The following is a 20011-nucleotide window of genomic DNA, read 5'->3' as shown; positions in this document are numbered from 1 at the left end:
CTTGTGAAGATTGAGTTAACTTATGTGATATACTTTGTGATGTTACAACGCAATAATTTTATACCATATATGTGCATATGTAACAGTACATACTATATGTAACGTGAATATATGTGAGTTAATACATATATATGTTAATACCTGAATATATATATGATATGATATATATGTGAGTTAATGTGTCAAAAATGTCTGCAACATGGGAAGCATTAAGTATATGCTATTACCGCTTAAGAATGAGTTACATATATATTAGATTTGAAAGATAATATCGGTGTAAAGGTTCACACAGTTAAATGTATTCAGTAGACATTCATAGATGTGATCTTTATTTTTTTGTGGAGAAAGACATGAAGAAAAGAGTGAGCCATGGAAAGAGCACTAGCTCTGCTATTAACTCATCTGTAACTGGGGTCCTTTTGCCTCTTGGTCTCTCCTATTCCTTATATGTAACATGTGGGATTGAAAAAGATGAGTCTAAGGTTCCTTTCACCTAAAAAGTTTTCTTATGTTCTACTTTGGAAAGTTGAAATCAAGGTCTGTTCCTGCAACTTATTTGACTTATAATCTATCTTTGGTTAAATGTAATTTATATTTTACATTTTGTTTATTTCTTAAATGAATATTCGGTAATGCTCATGGCAAATCTAGTAAAGTTGAGGGTGGAAAGATTAAGCATCAAATGGGAAGGCGAAATGAAAGCCCTCCACTGATCCTTGTTAATGATTTCTATAGGCTGCATTTCTATACAGTTGGGCATCTTGGGCACAAAACTTCTTATGGTGTTAGGATCCAACCACGTTTTTGTACCTTATTTCATCCTCACCCTATTCCATTTCCCCATGGAGCCCCATCTCTAATACAATGGATAAACTACTACTCCATCCCAAAGGGGAGCTAATGATTAATTGTGGAAATTTTAAGTGTCATGGCAAATTGGTAAGGGAGGTATTTTGTGGCCAAGAAAATATGGTTCACTGGACCTATTCTATCCAGCTGTGGTGGTTATTGGGTGAACTATAATTAAATTTGTCCACAGCCTCTCTCAACTCATAATATGTGTAAAATTCTATTCCTGAAGGAAACCAGCATACTGAACTCAGTGTTCTCAGCCTGAAACTGAGTCATTCAGCCCTTTCTTTTTGCCAATAGGACAAAGCTTCCTTTGATTTATTCATGTCTTTTATTGCTTAGTGCAATTGTGGTAAGAAACTCTGGAGATAGAGACGACTGAGTTTGAATTCCATTTCTGTTCTTTTGCTATCAGTATTACATTGGGTGCAAGCTAATTAACTTTTCTGAGTCTTAATACTCTTGTCTCTAAAATGAGACTGTTAATGCAACCTTTAAAATTTCTTGTGAAGATTAATTAAAATAATAGGCCTGACATTATTAGTAGTTATTTATTTACACAGAGCTGTTTATTTATATGTATACAAATGAATATGCTTTTTTATATATCCTAATATATCTAACATGCCAATGTTTTAATTTTATATGGGTGTATACTTTAAAAGAGAAAATTCTATAAAACTTAGTGTGCAGTTGAATAAATTTTTACAAACTGAACACACATGTAAAACCAGAATCCAAGTCAAGACACAGAATTGTAGCAGAATCACAGAACCCCTTTTTATTCACCTTCCATTCTCTACTTACTTTCCAGGGATAACCACTATTCTGCTTTTTTAATATTATAGATTCATTTCATAGGTTTTTAAATTTTGCAAAATTTGAATCAGTCAATATGTAATTTTTGTATCTTATAATATTATTTGTAATGTTATATTTGAAATATTATGTTCATAGTATTATATATTTAATATTCCTCAATGTCATTCTGTATGGCAATTATCAATTATTGTTATTACTGTATAATATTTCATCATATAAATTCATAGGATATAGAATATGTGTATTTTAAATTGTATTATTACAAACTGCCAAAAAGTTCTCCTATGTAATTGTCAAATTTATAACTTATTGAGCACAATAGTTAACAGTTACTCTAAATCTTTCAAAAAATTAGCATTGCCTAAATTTTCATTCTAGTTATTTTAGTGAGTGTGTGATGGTATCTTACTGAACATTTTCATTTCTTTGATTAATAATGATGTTTATTATCTCTTTAGATGTTTATTAGATTTTTAAAAATATTTTTCATCTTTCATTCTTTTTCATTTAAGACTTTTGGTCATATTTCTGCCTGATTCCTAACATGCTAAATTAAGAGCATTAGCATGACTGAAGGGATTTGAGACATAATTCAGAGAAATCATTGAATATTAGCATTTGTCAGAGATATTCTGGGCCAGATGCCAACATTAAGAGTGGATACTTTTTGGTTTTCTTGGATAGTTTTTTTTTTCTTAAGGCTTCAGGTTAAAGGCCACTTAGAAGCAAATGGATCCAATAGTAAAAGAAGACTTTTACAATGCAAAAGACACTAAGCAGATAAAGGAAAATGTATTTGAAATTCCAAATCCTACTCTGACTCATTGAAGGATTATACTTAAAGATATATTTTAAAAAATCAGTTAACCAGAATAATGATTCTCTTTGGATGGCTACAGGTCAAGGAAAAACCAGGTCAGGTCAAATTGCTTGTATTTTATGGTGAAAGACTCTTGAGAAATATTAAATTAGAAACTCCTTTAAAAAAATCTGTGCTTTCAGAATTGCCTGGAAAATGTTTGTTAGGATGACTCGGGTGCCAAGGAAGCCCTATAAATAACATAAATAACTTAGAATAGTTTAAGAGCTTGCATCTCCTACATTTTGTAGCATATAGATTCTTGAGTTCTAAATTAGAGACTTAGAACCCAAGGGATTAGGAGAAATCACTTTAGATGAGTGACTAACAGAATTTGGGATCTTGAATTCTTCAATCCACACATATACTCCTAAAAGACAACCCAGTTTACAAAGAGGAAGCATGGATCAAGAAGGCCGATGGACTTGCTTTTACCTCTCACTTCTGATCCTTCCTTGCTATACGACACGGGGTAAGCTAGTTAACCTCTGAATCTCAATGTCCTTATCTGTAAAAATGAAGGTTGTAATAGCTACCTCCAACAATTGTTTTGCTATGATGCAAGAAGATAGTTTAAATGTCTGGAACATGATAGGTACTAATAAATGTAAATTATTTCTCCCAAAAGAACAGATTTGGTTATTTTGTCCAACATCTGCTATCAAGACCCAGAAGAACTGCCTCTTTGCCCATAGGGGATAGCAGCCAATACAGATAGTTGTTTTCTTGGAAAAATAGGCATCAGTCTGTTAAGAAGCATTCATTAAAAGTGGTTTCATGTTAGAAAGTGTCAAGTGCATAGGCTCTATGAAAGAAATGATCTAGGCCAGAAAACTAGAGGTGGTCCATCACTTCTCCCTGTTCCTCACCCCTCATCCCAGATCCCAGCAGTCACCAAACCTTTGCTTATCTCATATATATGTATGTGTATATATATATATATATATTTTTTTTTTTTTTAATTTTTACACAGAGTCTTGCTCCGAGGCTGGAGTGCAGTGGCACAATCTTGGCTTACTGCAACCTCCGTCTCCTGGGTTCAAGCAATTCTCCTGCCTCAGCCTCCCGAGTAGCTGGGATTACAGGCGTGTGCCACAATGCTCGGCTGATTTTTTTATTTTCAGTAGAGACGAGGTTTCACCATGTTGGCCAGGCTGGTCTCAAACCCCTGACCTCAGGTGATCCGCCCACCTTGGCCTCCCAAAGTGCTGGGATTACAGGCGTGAGCCACTGTGGCTGTCATATATTCTTAATTCATTTGGTCCCCTTTGCTGTAAACAAAACAAAACAAAAATATCTTCTTAATATCTCTAGAGAATCACTGTCCAGTAGAAGTAGAATGTGTGTCAAGTATATAATTTTAAATTTTCTAGTATTACATTAAAATAATAAAAGAAATAGGAAAAATTAATTCTAATAATATATTTTATTTAACCTAATATGCTCAAAATATTACAATTTCATCATGTAATAAAAATAAAAAGAATTAATGGTATAATTTACATTACTTTCACCAAGGCTTTGAAATTCAGTGCATATTTTATACTTATAGCACTTTGCAATGCAGACCAACCACATTTGGAGTGCTCAGTAGTCACCTGTGGCTAGTGGCTACTGTTTTGCACTGTTTTAGAATCTGCTCTCTGTCAGTATATAAATTTTAGCAATAATAAAATGTCAAAAATAATCACTATTTTTATTTATTGAGCACTTGGTATGTAATAGGTCTTATGTTTTACATGTATTACATTGATAACCCTATCAGATATGTGTTACTACTATCCCACGTTATGAATGAGGATGCTGAAGCTTAGGAGGTTAAGTAATTTGCCCAAGGTCATGCAGATTTTCAAGTAGTAGATCTGGGATTCAAACCCAAGTTAGTTTGACGCCAATACCTATCATGCTGCTTTTCCTGAAATAAGCAAATTGCCTTCTAACTGGTTGGCTTGCCTTATAGCAGGACATTTTAATATGGCTGTGTCATAGTAGCCACTTGAAATTGTAATACCATTATTTTATTATTTCTACCAAGTCATTTATGTCACGGACATCCCTGGGCTTCAGCCTTCTTTGAGCTTAAACCTATCTGTCATCATATTCATGAGGAATTTCCAATCCCTCCTTGCATCCCTGAGTCTCAACTGGGAGGCCTGGGGTTGGGGTGAAGTGTAGAAACGCAATAGACATTCAGGATGGATTAAGATTGTTGGAGAAAATGCCAGCATTGTCCCTATAAGGAATAAAGATTCCTTAGGGAGAAGACTGATTCCAGATGTGGGACAGGAAACAAGGAAGATGAATTATACTAGATAGCAGGGCATCTATCAAAGACTATCAGGATTGCTTCAAAAGAGTTCAGGGATGAACTTGAAGATGGAACAAAGAAAGGGCAATCTAAATATCAATCAGGACAACAGCTGAAATGGATAGAAATACAGCAAATGTATTTAACCCATAATTTCATAGTGCTTTTTTTTTTAAAAAAAAAAAAAACTAATTGGTCACCATTAGAAGAAGCTAGGGAATCAACTTATTATATCGAAACCTGGTAAGTACAGGAAAATAATCCATCATTTATCCAATATTTCTTTTATTAACTAAAGCACTGGGAAACCAAACAGTAGGTGAAGTAAAGTTTTCCTTTGTAGAAGTATTTAACTTAGTTAATGAGGATGGTATAGTAGAATTAAACTATCATCAGTTTGCAATTCATAAAGGGTTAATGTACTAAGACCTTGATCATGAATTATTTTTATTATCAAAAAGAGAACAACCATAATATCAATTATGATTTAGTTTTACAAAAAACCTGAACCTGAATATAATCAATCCCTTAGATCCTATGAACAATTTATAGAAAGCAAAGAGGATAGAGGAACATGTTATAAAATATTGTGGGAATCGGTCAGCAAGATTGATACTGAGAAACTCTACTCTACAAAGTGGAGCCTTTAATAAATAAATTGCAAAGATAAAATGGAGAAAGAATCTATAAATTAAATGTAACTTAAAGGACATATTGACTATGATGTTTGAACTTTTTCCAATTCTAATTTACAACCTGTAAAGAAAAAAATTCATGTTCTCCCTTGTTCTTCTTAATTTTTACCTATGCCAGTACAATTCTTCTAGTTTACTTCTTTACATATATCCATCAGTGGCTTCCCATCATCTCTAAGTAAACCCCAAAAAGATTTTTGCAGTGCCTTACTTCTAGGAGGGGATCATAAATACAAACTTTAGAGATGGTCTCCTGGAAGAGGTGGATATTGATAGCCAAAGAAAATGAATAACAGTGGGAAGACTTTCTGGGAAAGGCCATCAAATAGACTCACTGATGTGAGCATTTTGTGTGAAGGCTGGGTGGGAGGCTGGGGCCTCCTCAAGTAGAAGGTCCATGTTGTGCAACTGGAGAATAACCCACTGTGAAAAATCCGGACTTGGGTCTGGGAGGAGTTGGTCCTTGGTACAGTGGGATTCATCACTGCATATTCCTTTTGCCCCTTAAGTATCAATACGAGATGGTGCTTTCTTCATCCTTTCCCCTCACATTTCACACATTTTCTTGTATTCCATGCCATGGAATTTCCAGATCCTGAAGGTCAGGCTGCAGTATAGACTCCAAGTTATGCAAAACTTTATGCTGTGCCATTCATAACCAATCACAGCATAACATGTCTTGACACTCCAGCTGAAATGAATGATTAAATGACTAAATTATAACATCGCTCTTGTGCAGGTGGTGGTAAGGAAATGCCCAGTGGCCAGGTGCCAGGAGTTGGGTTGGAGGGTGTTGGTGCTACAGGGAGGGAGAGCCTAACTGGCTAGTCCTGAATTTGTCCAGTGGACAAATCCAGGCCAAACAGTAACGTGCAGGTACACACTCTAACATCAAATATTGTATCAAAATTCAAAGACTGGCCTCGGTGTGTTCCTCAGGGTGAAAGATGGTTCAGGACCATAGAGAATGGTACACTGGCTTCTCCTACCTTCAAGATTTGAGACATGCTTGACTGTATGATGCAGGGAGTGAGCCTGGAACAGGTGTGTGTGTGTGTGTATGTGTCTTAAAGGGTAGGAATAAGGCATAATATATTTGACATTAGACTCACATGACTGACTCTTAGCTTTCCTCCTTATTGACCATGTGGCTTTGAGTTGGCTATTAAGCCTGTCTTAGCCTGTTTCTTTATTTTTAAAATAGAATTATTATTGGTACATAGTAGGAATTCAACTGAGTAGCTCTTTTTAATGGATTTATCTTAAAGCTTCAGTTGTATCAAGGTCAAAAGATGACTCAATTTCTTTGTTTCTGAACTTTTTCACCTTCTTGAAACTGATACATAGGGTCGAAATAAAACTCCTTTCCAATTCCCTTTGGCATATTGCTTTCAAAACATGTTAAATGAATGAAAAGAAACACTGCAAGCAAATTGTAGAGGTAAAAAATAGTCATTGTGTTTTTCAAGAAAAATTCCATGGGAACAAAAGGAAATGCAGCTGCAGTAGCCAGGGATAGCTACCACTTGAGAGCATTTGTCTAGAGCTGTCCATGATGAATCATGGAGCTGGGGAAATAATTTCAGATGATGTGATACATCCCTAGATCTGTATTTTACTCATCACTGGGTAAACAGGGTTATTAAGGGAAACTAGATGACAAATCAACCTAAGCTCGTGCCATGACTATTTATACTTTATGGAATTTACTAAAAATAATTACTATAAGAACCTATTTACTGTTAGGTGTCATATGAAGCCCTTTGTCATCTGAGACCCCTAAGTCCCTTAGAAGTCATTTTTCTCCCCTGCATTTTTTTGATCAATTTCTTTGAAATATTGTAAATGAAGAGTTATCCAGCTATTGGTTAAACACCTTTAGTGGAGGGGAGCCCATTTTCTCTGATGACAAACCCTCTTATTGTTAGACATTTCTTTTATGAAAAGTGTTTCTAGAATTTGAACTAGAATTGGTTTCCCAAGAGTTCCACTAATGTTCCTGGTTCAACACTTTGGATTGCTTTCCAGATATTTTAGTACATCTTGCCATGTAATGTCTTGCCAACATTTCTGACTTTTTTTTTTTTGAGATGGAGTCTCGCACTGTCATCCAGGCTGGAGTGCAGTGGCATGATCTCAGCTCACTGCAACCTCTGCCTCCCAGGTTCAAGGAATTCTCCTGCCTCAGCCTCCTGAGTAGCTCGGATTACAGGCGCCCGCCACCACACCCAGCTAATTTTTTGTATTTTTAGTAGAGACGGGATTTCACAATGTTGGCCAGGCTGGTCTTGAACTCCTGACCTTGTGATCTGCCTGCCTTGACCTCCCAAAGTGCTGGGATTACAGGCGTGAGCCACTGCGCCTGGCCAACATTTCTTTACTAGAAGTTGCATATAACTACAATTATTCTTCACATGGCATAATCTCAGTTTGTCTTCATATTCTGGTCACCTTGTCAGGCTATGGTCCATTGGTTAATATCTCTCTTAAAGTATTATGGGCATTACAATATTAACATTTATTATTTCATGTTGCTTTGTATATTTTAATTAATGTAGTTGCCACAAACCCCTATAAGATAGGTATTTTTATTATTCCTATTTTACTGATGAAGGTTGCATAGCTTCATAGCTTGCTCAAAAGGGGCAAGTAGAGGAGCCAGGGTATGAACTCCAGCAGCCTACATTAGAAGTCTACACTTTTAAACACTGTACGATTCTGTTTTTCTGAATATACAACTTCTGGTGTCATCTAATTACTTCTGAGGATGGCGAAACTATCACCTCGTTTTATTTATGTATTCTGTGATCACGTCAACATTCCTGGCTGGCGGGGTCGTCTATGATACATACAGGAAATTGTGAGTGAAAAGTCAGATTCTGAAATTCCCCACCTGCCTTGTGAAGACCATGCAGAAGTACCAGGCTCTATCTTGAAAGGTGATGGTGTCCCATTAAACATTTAAATTATTTTTTAAAAATTTGAACTTCATCACACACTTTTAAGCAAGGGAGTAAGTCACCCGATCATACTTACATATTTGAAATGTTACTGTGAAGGTAATGTTGAGGATAAATTAGAGCAGATGAAACTATGAGCAGGGAATTGGATGGTAATGGCCATAGTCCAACCAAGGGTAGGGGTGAAAAGAATGAACAAATACAGGTAGTATTTAGAAGATATAGGGTCAGGGCTTGATGACTGATTAGACTAAAGAGAGTGAAGATGATGGAGGGAGGAATTAAAAATGATTTTTAGACTCTGTTTGGGGACTGTGTGGATGGTGGCATTATTAACCAGTGTGGGAAATATAATAAAATAATAAAATGAGAGGTGCTTTGGAGCAGGGATTGAGTGGATGAGTGGATGGAGTTGTTGGGGAAGGCAGGGAGTGGTTGGGAAAGGTAAAGAAAATGACAAAGAAGACACTTGGGGAAAGTGTTATAGGCAACTGACACATGCTAGGACTCCGAATAAAGGTCCAGGTTGTAGATACAGACTTCAGAGTGTAAGAATTTTTAAGAAAATTATGCAGGGTGAGAAGGGAAGGGGTGCTTAAGATGGAACCCTGGGGAGAAGCATCAGTTACTGGATACCTCTGAAAATTATAAATGAAAGCAGGATCCATTGACTTAAACCAGTCTGGAGGAAGGTAATCTCCCTCGAGATATAGAGAGAGTGCTGCAGTTTAGCTTTTGTTCTTGGGAGCCCCTGAGGAGAAAGTCCCTGAGTTGTCCTTGATGACTTCCTGTGTCAAAACTCAAGCAAAAATGATTCTAATTTTCTTTATTGCTTGTCATTTGTAAATGAATTTGCATTTAGATAGAGAATAACATGTTTGACAAGAGCCATACTCATTATATCAAAATGTTTCCCAAATACTCTAGAAGGGTAGCTATTTGGTATGAAATGGGCATGTTTTACATAGTATATCTGAGGATAAGTGATTATCCTTAAGAAAAAGAACTCCTATTTTAAGAATCTAATATTTTTAGTGTGAAAATCCAGGAAGTTTAGGTTTCAGTAAAATGATAGTTAAAATTCTGTTTTATCTAGAATATAAGTGTTAGGTCATTCCTCCTCAATATTTTCTCTAAAAAAAGTTAATCTCCTTTTCTTTGTCTTTAAAACAATTTCTCTGGGTTTTTTATTTACTGATGCATTTATTTACATAATATTTGTTATATAACACATAGTGGGTGTCAGATATCACACTAGATGTGAAGGATTAATTCCCTGTTTTCAGACAGTATCAGGAATATGGTAAACCTTAAAAGAAATCAAGTGTTTTAAAAAAAAGATATAATTTATGATTTGGCAGTGAATATTAACTGGTAGACTGTAGACAATTTTTAATAGCATTCTTATTTTTGTGTGAATCATATGTTAGTTCTTGGTCCAGAAAGTCAAAATGCTACAATATGTCTTTGAACTTTAGATGCATTTCTGGAATTAGGATATTAATATCATGTGGCATAAAGAAAGTGAATCTGTCTCTGACAGCAGATCTATAACTGCATTTGTGTAAAGATGGTTCTGGGAGGCTTGGTAACCTCCAGAAGTTGAACTCTTTTGCTACCTCACAGAAGAGCTTCTAGTCAAAACTAAGGTCAAAGGAACAAGGAAAATACTGAGATGCTAGGTAGAAGGAATGCACAACATTTAAAATTGCACTGTGTTAAAATGATATTTAAACTGTTGGTATAATTTAGAGCTATTGTTCTTACTGTCTGCTCATTTTGGACATATCCTAAATTACAAAGGGGGAAAGAAGGATAGTGAAGTCATTTCAAGTTTAAATGGAGAACAAGGAAGTAGAAGTGTTTCTTGGCAAGCCTAACGCTTTTGCCTTCATTACAGTCCAGAGCGGGGGTGCCCTCAGTATGTGATTTTCCTGGCTTCTGTTACACAGATCTGGCCAGGAATGTCCACAACTCTTCTGGAATATAAATGAGAGTAGAGCACTCAAGTCCCCGTGATGGTTCAGAGCCCATCTCCATGTAACTTCCCACACAGTCACTGTCTTAGATTACCTAATTCCTTGACTTCAAGTATTTTCTTACTCACCTGCTCTAGATTTAACGGATTCCCCAAAACCATGAGATGGAAACAAGGCAATATATGGAACAGGAACCTGGGACATAGAAAGGGCCCTGTAGATATGTTTCCTATCCTGTCTTTTCTTTCTTTCTTTTTTTTCTTTTTCACCTTATATCTTTCCAAGGCTCAGTCCAAAGAAAGGTGTAGACATGAAAGGTAGGACTGTAACTGGTAGGTCTGAATGCCCCTCTCCCCATTCCTCTGCTAAAACTTACTCACCAGCATGATAGTATTAAGACGTGGGGGCTTTGTGAGGTGATTAAGTCATAAAGGTGGAGCCCATGTTCGTGGGCTTAGGACCTTTAAAAAAGAGGCTTCACACAGCCTTTGGCCCTTTTCACACTTCTGCCTTCTGTCATGTGAGGATGCTACCAACAAAGATTTCATCAATGGAGTGGTCTCTCACCAGACACCAATGCTCAGACCTCTTCATGGACTTCCCAGTCTCCAGAATTGTGAGAAAATACATTTTTGTTCTTTGTAAATTACCCAGTGTGTCACATTTTGTTATAGCAGCACAAATGGACTAAGACAGTAACTGAAGCAGAAAACTCTGTCCTAAAACAACTTTGAGTTAATATTTTTTAAAAAGACACACTGAACATTTGGTCTGTGGCTGAAATGAGGATGTAATGGCTTTCTGTCTGTAAATGAGAACTGTCAGGATAGAGAGCTCCTTACGTCACACAGCTTGGCAATTATATCAGCAAGAGAAAAGGAGGTATCATAAACCTTTGGAAGAATATCCCTGGTGAATTTCTGGAGTCCCAAAAAAGATCTGGAGTCTGAGTTGGTGGGAAGAGTGGGGAGGAAGAGGTGGTGAACATGCATATATGGTAATTCCCAAGATATGCACATTCTCCTCATTACATTCCAGTAATGATTATGTTCTCTGTGTTATGGTGTCTCAGACCCAGTACAAATATATTTGACAGAACAAATAGGGTAAAGCCTATTTGATTATTTTGGACCCAGATTCAAAAAAGGGGAAAAAGCAGGTCTGATATTAATATTATTGAGCATTTACTGCTATAAATACATAATCTTCCATGGAATTTAAAAGTACTTAAAATTTAAAAATAAAAGTCATGTTGAATAGTAAGAAAGCAGTTAACGGTAAATTGCAAGAAAATAATGAAGTGGAAATAAAATGTTATTTAGTATATATTAAGATTGGGGATCAAGACTCCCTAAGCCTTTAACAAAGAGAGCAGAAAGGGAGGACGAGAGGCCTTTCTACCTTTTTCCTACTCCTAACTCAGTAAAGAGTTGCCGTGACTGTGTGATCCGGGAACAGCCTACCAGGGACCCCAGAATACCCTGGTCCATGCCAGGTTTCCCCTTCCAAAGTGTGGAATATGTAGGGGAGGTCCAAGAACAAAAAGTAATAGATAACTTCTTTTTTTTTTTGAAACTGTCAACAGGAAAAACTCAGAGCTTTGAAGTCTTTGAAGAGACGGAGGCAAGTAGGGTGAATACCACTAGCTTTGAGTTCCAGAGAAACCACAAGGGCGGTTCAGGTTGAACTAATTTCCTAATTGGGTATATAAGATGTAATAATTGGGGACTAAATTGGGCTGAGATGGAAATTAATTACCATCAGTTAGACAAGACATCTACCTACTTCTACATGTTTCAGTTATTTAAAACTTGTGCCAAACAAGTCATTTTTAAACAATTATTTATTGAACACCTATTATATGCAAGGCAGTGTTATCTGCATTAGGAAATTTAGCAGTGTATAGAACAGATCATTATAAAGTTACTGTATTAGTCTGCTTTTACACTGCTGATAAAGACATACCTGAGACTGGGTAATTTACAAAAGAAAGAGATTTATTGGATTTACAGTTCTACGTGGCTGGGAAAGCCTCACAATCATGGCAGAAGGTGAAAGACACGTCTCACATGGTGGCAGACAAGACAAGAGAGCTTGTGCCTTGTGCAGGAAAACCCCTGTATTTTTAAAACCATCAGACCTTGTGAGACTTATTCACTATCATGAGAAGAGCATGGGAAAGATCTGCCCCCAAAATTCAATTGCGTCCTACCAGGCTCCTCCCATGACACATCGGAATTACAATTCAAGATGAGATTTTGTTGGGGACACAGCCAAACCATATCAACTACTAAGTTAAACAAAATGAAATTATAGACATTTGACCATTTTCTACCTACATAAAAGGCAATGTCATATGGTTCAAGCTAACACATTCAAGTGGGATAAAGAGATAAAGATAATAAATTATGACTGTACATATATCATGTTGGCTGGTGATAATGCCTTGGAGAATATTATGCAGGGGAAGAAGATACGTGGGAGGAAGGGATCGTTAGTTAATCTATTAGTGACCTCACTAATAAACCAACATTTTGATGAGGACCTGAAGGAGGTAAAGGATTTAGCTAGAGGTGAGTAAGTAAGGAATTTAGCTATTGAGTGAGTAGGTAAGAAATTTAGCAATGAGGTAAGGAGGTAAGGGATCTGGTCATGAGGTAAGGAGGTAAGGGATCTCTCCATGAAGTAATGAGGTAAGAAATTTAGCTATGAGATAAAGAGATAAGGAATCTGTCCATGAGATAAAGAAATAAGGGATCTGGCCATGAGATAAGGGGGTAAGGGATCTGGCGGTGAGGTAAGCAAGTAGATTTCCCATTCAAGGCAGGCGAATGGCAAATGTAGACCCTGAGGTGATAATGTACTTATTGTATTTGAAGAACAGCAAAGAAGCAAAGTGAGTCACATGGAAGTGGGGGAGGTGCATTAGAAAGTTAGTACAGGGCTGGTGCCATGGCTCATACCTATAATTCCAATGCTTTGGGAGGCCAAGGTTGGGAGGGTTGCTGGAGCCCAGGAGGTTGAGGCTGCAGTGAGCTATGATTGTGCCACTGCACTCCCGCCTGGGTGACAGAGTGAGACCCTGTTTCAAAAAAAAAAAAAAAAAAAAAAAAAAAAGAAAGAAAGAAAGAAAAAGAAAGTCAGCAGGAAGCCAGATCACTATAGGCAATGTCCAGGACTTGTCTTTTGCCTGGAGTGAAGTGGAGAGCTGCTGCAGGGCTTTGAGCATCTAATGGACATGATCAGCGTAGCTTGTAATGGAGTCCTTCTGGCTGAGAGGTTGAGCCCTTGCAGTGAGCAAGGGTTGGAACAGAGAGATCCATTTTGACATTGTATTTAGAAAGAGTCAGGACAGAGATGATGAGCTTGTGGAGCAGTAGGGTAGCGATGGAGATGCTGAATCTATTTTGAAGACTAGACTGACAGGATTTGATTGTAGAGTGTGTGAGTGAAAGAAGAGCCAAGGATTATTCTAAGATTGATGTTGTGATTTTGGTGTTATCGGGTAAACCAGATAATTATAATTTAATGAGTATTTATTTTCTTCAAAACTAAAACGTAACTGACTAGATTTTGTGCAATTGCTTTTCCTGAGAGTATCTATTGGACTTATCCTGTGCTGCCAGGCATCTCTATTCATTTACCCCCAAATTAATCCTGATACCAACAAGACATAAAGGCTAAGAGTCAAAAAGACTTGAGTTCTGACTCTGCCAATTAGCCGGGATGTGAGGTACCTCTTCTGGAAGCCTCAGCTTCTCTTAGGTGAAGCTAATACAATAGCTTGGAGTGGTGGCTGTGGTTAAATGAGATAGTGCATGTAAAGTGTCCAGCAATAAATGCTTTATGTAAATTTCAGTGATAGTAAAATGTGTATGGACTCTATCAGAGTTCTTGGCAGCCCTCTGCACCATTTTCACATATTTTATTTGATTTTAACTGTTGAAGCTTTCTTACTGAGAATCATTTTATGGTGGTTTGCTTTTTTATGTTGGTAAAAATAATGGTCAGTTTGTCTCAAGAATTTCCCCCAAAATTTATGACACTTATGAAGTAGGTAAAAGTAAAGTGAAAACTCTGCTAGGTCCTGTCTGTTTCCTGGCCTTTGTACAATACCACACTTTGTCCTCATCTTCTGTTCACTCTAAACCTGAGGCAATCCCTCTTGGTCAGCATTTCGGTGCTCAACATCAGGGTAACCTGAAGCTCCTGTCTCTTGTATTTCAAGTCATTGAAACTAAATCTCTGCCTTAATTGCTGTCAAATTCTTGAAGATGTAACCTAGATATTATCTTCCAATCGTGTCTGAGAATATGGGCCCTGTCTTGTTCTTGGCATAGCCTTTCTCAGAGCCTGGAGCTCGGCTCTTGAACACCTGCCTGGAGACCAGGCCTTATAACTTGGGCAACTGTAGAATTTAGTATCCGAACTGGCTCTGAGAGTGAAATGAGGAGCTATAAATTATGCAGAAACAGCCCTATAGGTAACTATGTAACCATATGTCAAGATTTGCATAGGAGAGTTCAATATTTGGCTGTTGTTCTATCATCCTATTGGTGTTCCTTTTTACTGTCAAACTGTTCTGATTTGGAAAATAAATTGTATAAATTATTGACTGAGTTACAGACATTTTTTTCTGTTAAGAGCCAGTTTTACTAGAGACTACATTTGTAAGTAATACATAGATCTGTTTTTAAATTATACTCTAATTTATTTATATAATTTGCATATTCTGGCATCCACAAGGTTTTGATTGCTGTAGCTTTATGTCACATTTTAGTATATGCTAACATTAGACCATCATTGTAATTTTTTCTCATAAAAATTTGTTGGCTATTCTTCAGCACTTTTTCTTCCAGATGAACGTTAGAAACAGTTTGTCACATTTATAAGTTTAAAAATTCTCTTAGGATCTTGATTGGAATTTCTCTGAATTTTTGAATTAATTTGGGGAGAATCAACATTTTTACGAAATCAAGTATTTTTATACTTTCTACCTTTTTGTTCTGGAATATTATTAATGGATTTGCAATTCTTATCCTCTGTCCACCTTTCGAGGTACCTTACTGGTAGGATTCTTTGTCTCTCTCCCGTAGTTGTTATTTTTACCTTGTGCTGGATCTCATGCCTTGCACAAACTGCACCATCTTTTAGTGTCAACAGCTAGATCAGACCCCCTCTTACCCCACCCCAGCAGAGGGCTGCTGGTCTTTCCCATTTTGCCCTGTCCTGGTGCAAGAACTGGTTATGTAGGCACTAACCATAAGACATGATAGAACGCACTTTCATTAAGCAGTGAAAGCTTTTTGTACTCTCAGTGAACCTGAAAATCCATTTACACCATATATACTTTAATGGGAAAATAATGGCCAAAACATCAAATGGTTCCAGTGAATTCAAGGTAAATCAGAGACCATACACACCATGAGCGAAAAGCTAAATTGATCAAGTCAATAAAAGAAGGCACATTTAGAAAACTTAAAGTGTCTTGCACTTCAAGTGGCAAGTGAACTTTCAGTAGATGGCGTAAATGTAAGTGTTTCTTAGAGGAGGGATTGGGTTGGGTTTGCTGGGTTAGTTTTGCTTTGGACATTCGACAGCTCTCTAATGTTGCTATCACTTCACTGTGCAATGTTAGTACATTATGGGGTATTCTTCCTTTCAGATTTCACTCATGCGAAACTAAAGGAAAAATGTGAAAATTAGATACAGTGAATTGATGAGTATGTCTTGGTTTTTTATTTGCTCTGTGAAATGTACATGTGGCTCTTTTTATTACTTTTATTTTTTATGTGGGGGGAAATAAGAAATAGGTCAGTAAGATCTATGAGGCGAAAATGCAGATCTGCCTGAGAAGTAATTGCACGTTGCCTCTCTCTAGAAATGGGCAGAGCTCCTTTAGGGAAGTGAAATGGCAAAGCAGGTGTCCTGAGAGTAAGGCTTCTTGACCTTTGAAAATCCATACCTCCCGCAGTGCTTTTCATTCTGTTTTCTGCCAGCCAAGAACATTTTGTCAGGTTTTACTTTCTATAGTGTGTATTATAGAAAACAAAAATATACTGAATATATTTTTTTCTCAAACCATTTCTTTGATTTGAGATTATCATTTAGAGTACATGATAAATTTTTATTTATCATGTATAGTCTTCACTTACTCTGATGCTTTAAAATACTCGAGGGTGCTGCAATTTGTTAGATGGAGAGTATGATGGGGAGTGTAATGGGCTGGGATGAGTGTAATGATCTGGGTCTTATGAAGTCAGTGGAGAAGGAGAGGAAGTAGCGTCAGGCAGAAACTCATTAGCTAAAGCAGCATAGGGAATCAGGGGAAAACTGAGCTTAGAAGAGATGCTGCCACAGCAGTGGGGCAGCAGATGGCCCAGGCATCAAGATTTTATGCCCAGGAGCACAGCAAGTACCTAGAAAATATTTGCTAAAGTAATCTTTGAATAAATTGTTCTGGGGGAATCTATCTTCACTTAAATTCCTATCTACACATAGTAGGTAGTGGGGGAAGATATCATTCCTGGAAAAAAAAAAAAGACTGGGCAAGAATCAGTGTGGGTATCAGCCAAATACGAACACTGCAGCCTGTGGTGATGGAAATGATCAGATCAAAGAAGGAAGTGTCTTGACAAAAGTCCTTTCCAATAGATTGGCCCAGTATGGAGTGTGTGTGTAGATAAGGAGCGTTTCATCCATGGCTGAAGAGCCACAAATCTATATAAAACCCTCAGCCTTGGGCTGTAGATGTCAGGTTGGCCTTGAATGAGACATGCGAGTGAGGAGAGAGAGAAGCTGGAAAGGGACCAGTGGTCACAGCCGTACAGCTGTGGCATCTGACCTCAAATAGTCCCACTCACAGGGGTTGTAGATGAAGAAAGAAGATGTTTGGGGCATCATCTCCTTATAAAATGAGTTTCTACCTTTGGCATTCTTTTGAGCGTTTTACACTCATAATTAGTTTTTAGCAGTTTAATTTGCATTTCTTTTTGCAACAACATCTTGCTAACGCTAACCACAAGATGGAACAGATTTATGTGGGCTCTAGAGAATATTGGTTGATTTTTTAAATGTAAAGTAGTATCATAAAGTTGAAATCTATTTCAAGTTATCCTCCCTAGGTCCATTCTTCTCCCTCCCATTCTTGAAGCAGCCCCAAATCATGAATTTGATTCATACCTTTCCAGTTCATGTTCTATTTATAACATGGCTTTGAGTGCTTCTGGAATATACAAACATTCAGACCATTTGTGTATATTATTTCACCACATTCTAGTTTCACTTAACATTGCATTTCAAGATCTACCTATTTTGATACACATTGTTTCATTTGCTTTAACGTTATCCTTTTGAATAAATATAATACAGTTGCTTATCTGCTGATGAACAGTTAGATCAGGGTCCCTCAACCTCAGCACTGTTCACATTTTGAACCAGATAATTGTTTGTTTTGGGGGATTGTTCGGTGCACTGTAGGATATTTAGTACCCTCTCTGGCCTCTTCTCACTGGATGCCAGTAACATCAATTATGACTATCAGAAAATATGTCCAGACATTTCCAAATGTCCCCTGGAGGGCAACCTACATATTGAGAACTATTGCCTTAGATTGTTTCCAATTTTTCATTATTACAAGCAATAATGCATTGTTTCCTTGGTCATGCTCCTGGTACACACATGCAAGCATTTCCTTAGGGCAAACATCTAGAAGCAGAATTGTGGGTTTCAGAGTATGTAAGTTGTTTAATTACTCTCTAAAATTATATCAATATCATGATACTCTTTTAAAACCATTTATGTTTTTATTTGACATTACATCTAAAGTAATGTCCACATATCAAATCAAGTGAATAATTCTATGCATATTTAATAAATTGTGAAAAGAGATGTTTGTTATCATGTCTTCCTTTAAAACACTTAAAATCTAGTTGGGAAGGCATATCAGAAATATGCACAAAGTTAAATAACAAAATAGGGAAATAAAACAGCAATTCAAGATAATTATGCAATTGTCACAAGGCAGAATTAGGTTACCTGCCAAATCACATGTATGAAAAATATTTGTGGGCTGAGCATGGTGGTTTATGCCTGGAATCCCGGTGCTTTCGGAAGCTGGAGCAGGAGGATTACTTGAGGCCAGGAGTTCTAGATCAGCCTGGGCAACACAGTGAGACCCCATCACCATAAAAAAATTAAAAAAATAACCAGATGTAGTGGTATATACCTCTAGTTTTAGCTACTTGGGAGGCCAAGGCAGGAGGATCACTTGAGCCCAGGAATTTGAGGCTATAGGGCGCTCTAATGGCATCGCTACACTCCAGGCTGGGTGACAGAGAAAGGCCCTATCTCAAAATAAAAATAAAAGCAAAACTTGTGATAAGAATATGGAAGAGGGGTATATCTCTTTTTCTTCTGGGGATGTAAGGGAAGGCTTCCTATAGGAGGTGGGATTTGAGGTGGGTCTTTTTGTTAAATGAGACCTGGACAGGCAAAGAGGAGTGGAGATGTGGACAGGTAGAAAAACATTTGGTTATATTCTAGGCATGGTGTCTTGGGGAAGAAAGAAGGTCTTAGATTAAGAAGGAGGAAAATCAAAGGAACATAGGAAAGTAGACTCTGGAACATTTGGAGTAGGAAAGATAAGGTAGTTCATATCTTACAATCACCATCTTTTGGTAGAAGGATGAAAGAAGGAGAAAAGGCATTTAAATGTGATGATAATAGAGATGGGTGGGATTGAGGGTTTGATGAACAGGAAGATGGTCTAGGATAGCAATTTTTAAGGAGTTATAGGTACTAGGGAACAGACAGGTGATTAGTAAAAGCATTGTCTTGTACAAAACCAGAAAGTATAGGGTTTCAGTCTTGTTCCTCCAATGCACACATGTGTGGACATGCACACACACGTGGACATGCACACATGCACATGCATGCGCACACACACACACACAAATTCTAGCAGAACTGATCTAGAAGCCCAACTTAGGCATTTGCTGAGAACGTGAATGGGGCTGTGGAAGAAGAATTAGTGACAGATTGTGTAGGTGACAAGCCAAATCGTGTTTACTGAAGTAAACACCCTTTTAAAAATCTGGCCTCAGGTTCCCGTTGGAAAAATAAAGAAGAAAAGGTAGAAAGTGAAAGTCAACAAGAAATGAGAGGTGGTTTTATTTTATAAAACAGAAAATGAGCCAGGCTGTAGTAAGTATTCTCGCAGACACTCACCCCATATCTTAAAGTCAGGTCTATACTAGTTGGCCAGTGATAGGCATCTTTTTTAGTGGGTGGTTGATAACACGTGTGTGAGGGGTAGTTGCCACCAACAATGCACTTTGGGAAAGAAAGAGTGAACTCTAGGAGTCCATGCCCAGTCTCAAATGCTGCAATGACTACTTTTTGGTGCCTACTTTGTAAGAAGACACAGCACATTACCTGATTAGCAAGGTATAATTTGTGAGCAATAGTGTACAATTTAGCTTGGATGTGTTCACACTGTAATGTAGTGAAGATTCCCATACTACATTATTCATTCT

The 20011-nt window shown here is 37.3% G+C and overlaps 1 protein-coding gene across 2 annotated transcripts in view; it reads right to left on the bottom strand.

Moving 5' to 3' along the window:
- KCNMB2 (potassium calcium-activated channel subfamily M regulatory beta subunit 2) overlaps positions 1-20011 on the bottom strand; it is a 302680-nt gene that overhangs the window by 57086 nt on the left and 225583 nt on the right. The window contains exon 1 of one of the 2 annotated variants that reach the window (XM_054483154.2): positions 13439-13552. The exons of the other annotated variant lie outside the window; for it this stretch is intronic. The gene's annotated coding sequence lies outside the window, so the exon portion shown is untranslated. Of the gene's footprint in view, positions 1-13438; positions 13553-20011 lie in introns of those variants that run through there. 2 annotated transcript variants of the gene reach the window in all.

This window comes from Pongo pygmaeus, chromosome 2 (genome assembly GCF_028885625.2).
Source record: "Pongo pygmaeus isolate AG05252 chromosome 2, NHGRI_mPonPyg2-v2.0_pri, whole genome shotgun sequence".
Classification (NCBI taxonomy): domain Eukaryota; kingdom Metazoa; phylum Chordata; class Mammalia; order Primates; family Hominidae; genus Pongo; species Pongo pygmaeus.
This window is presented reverse-complemented; position numbering and strand designations above follow the sequence as displayed.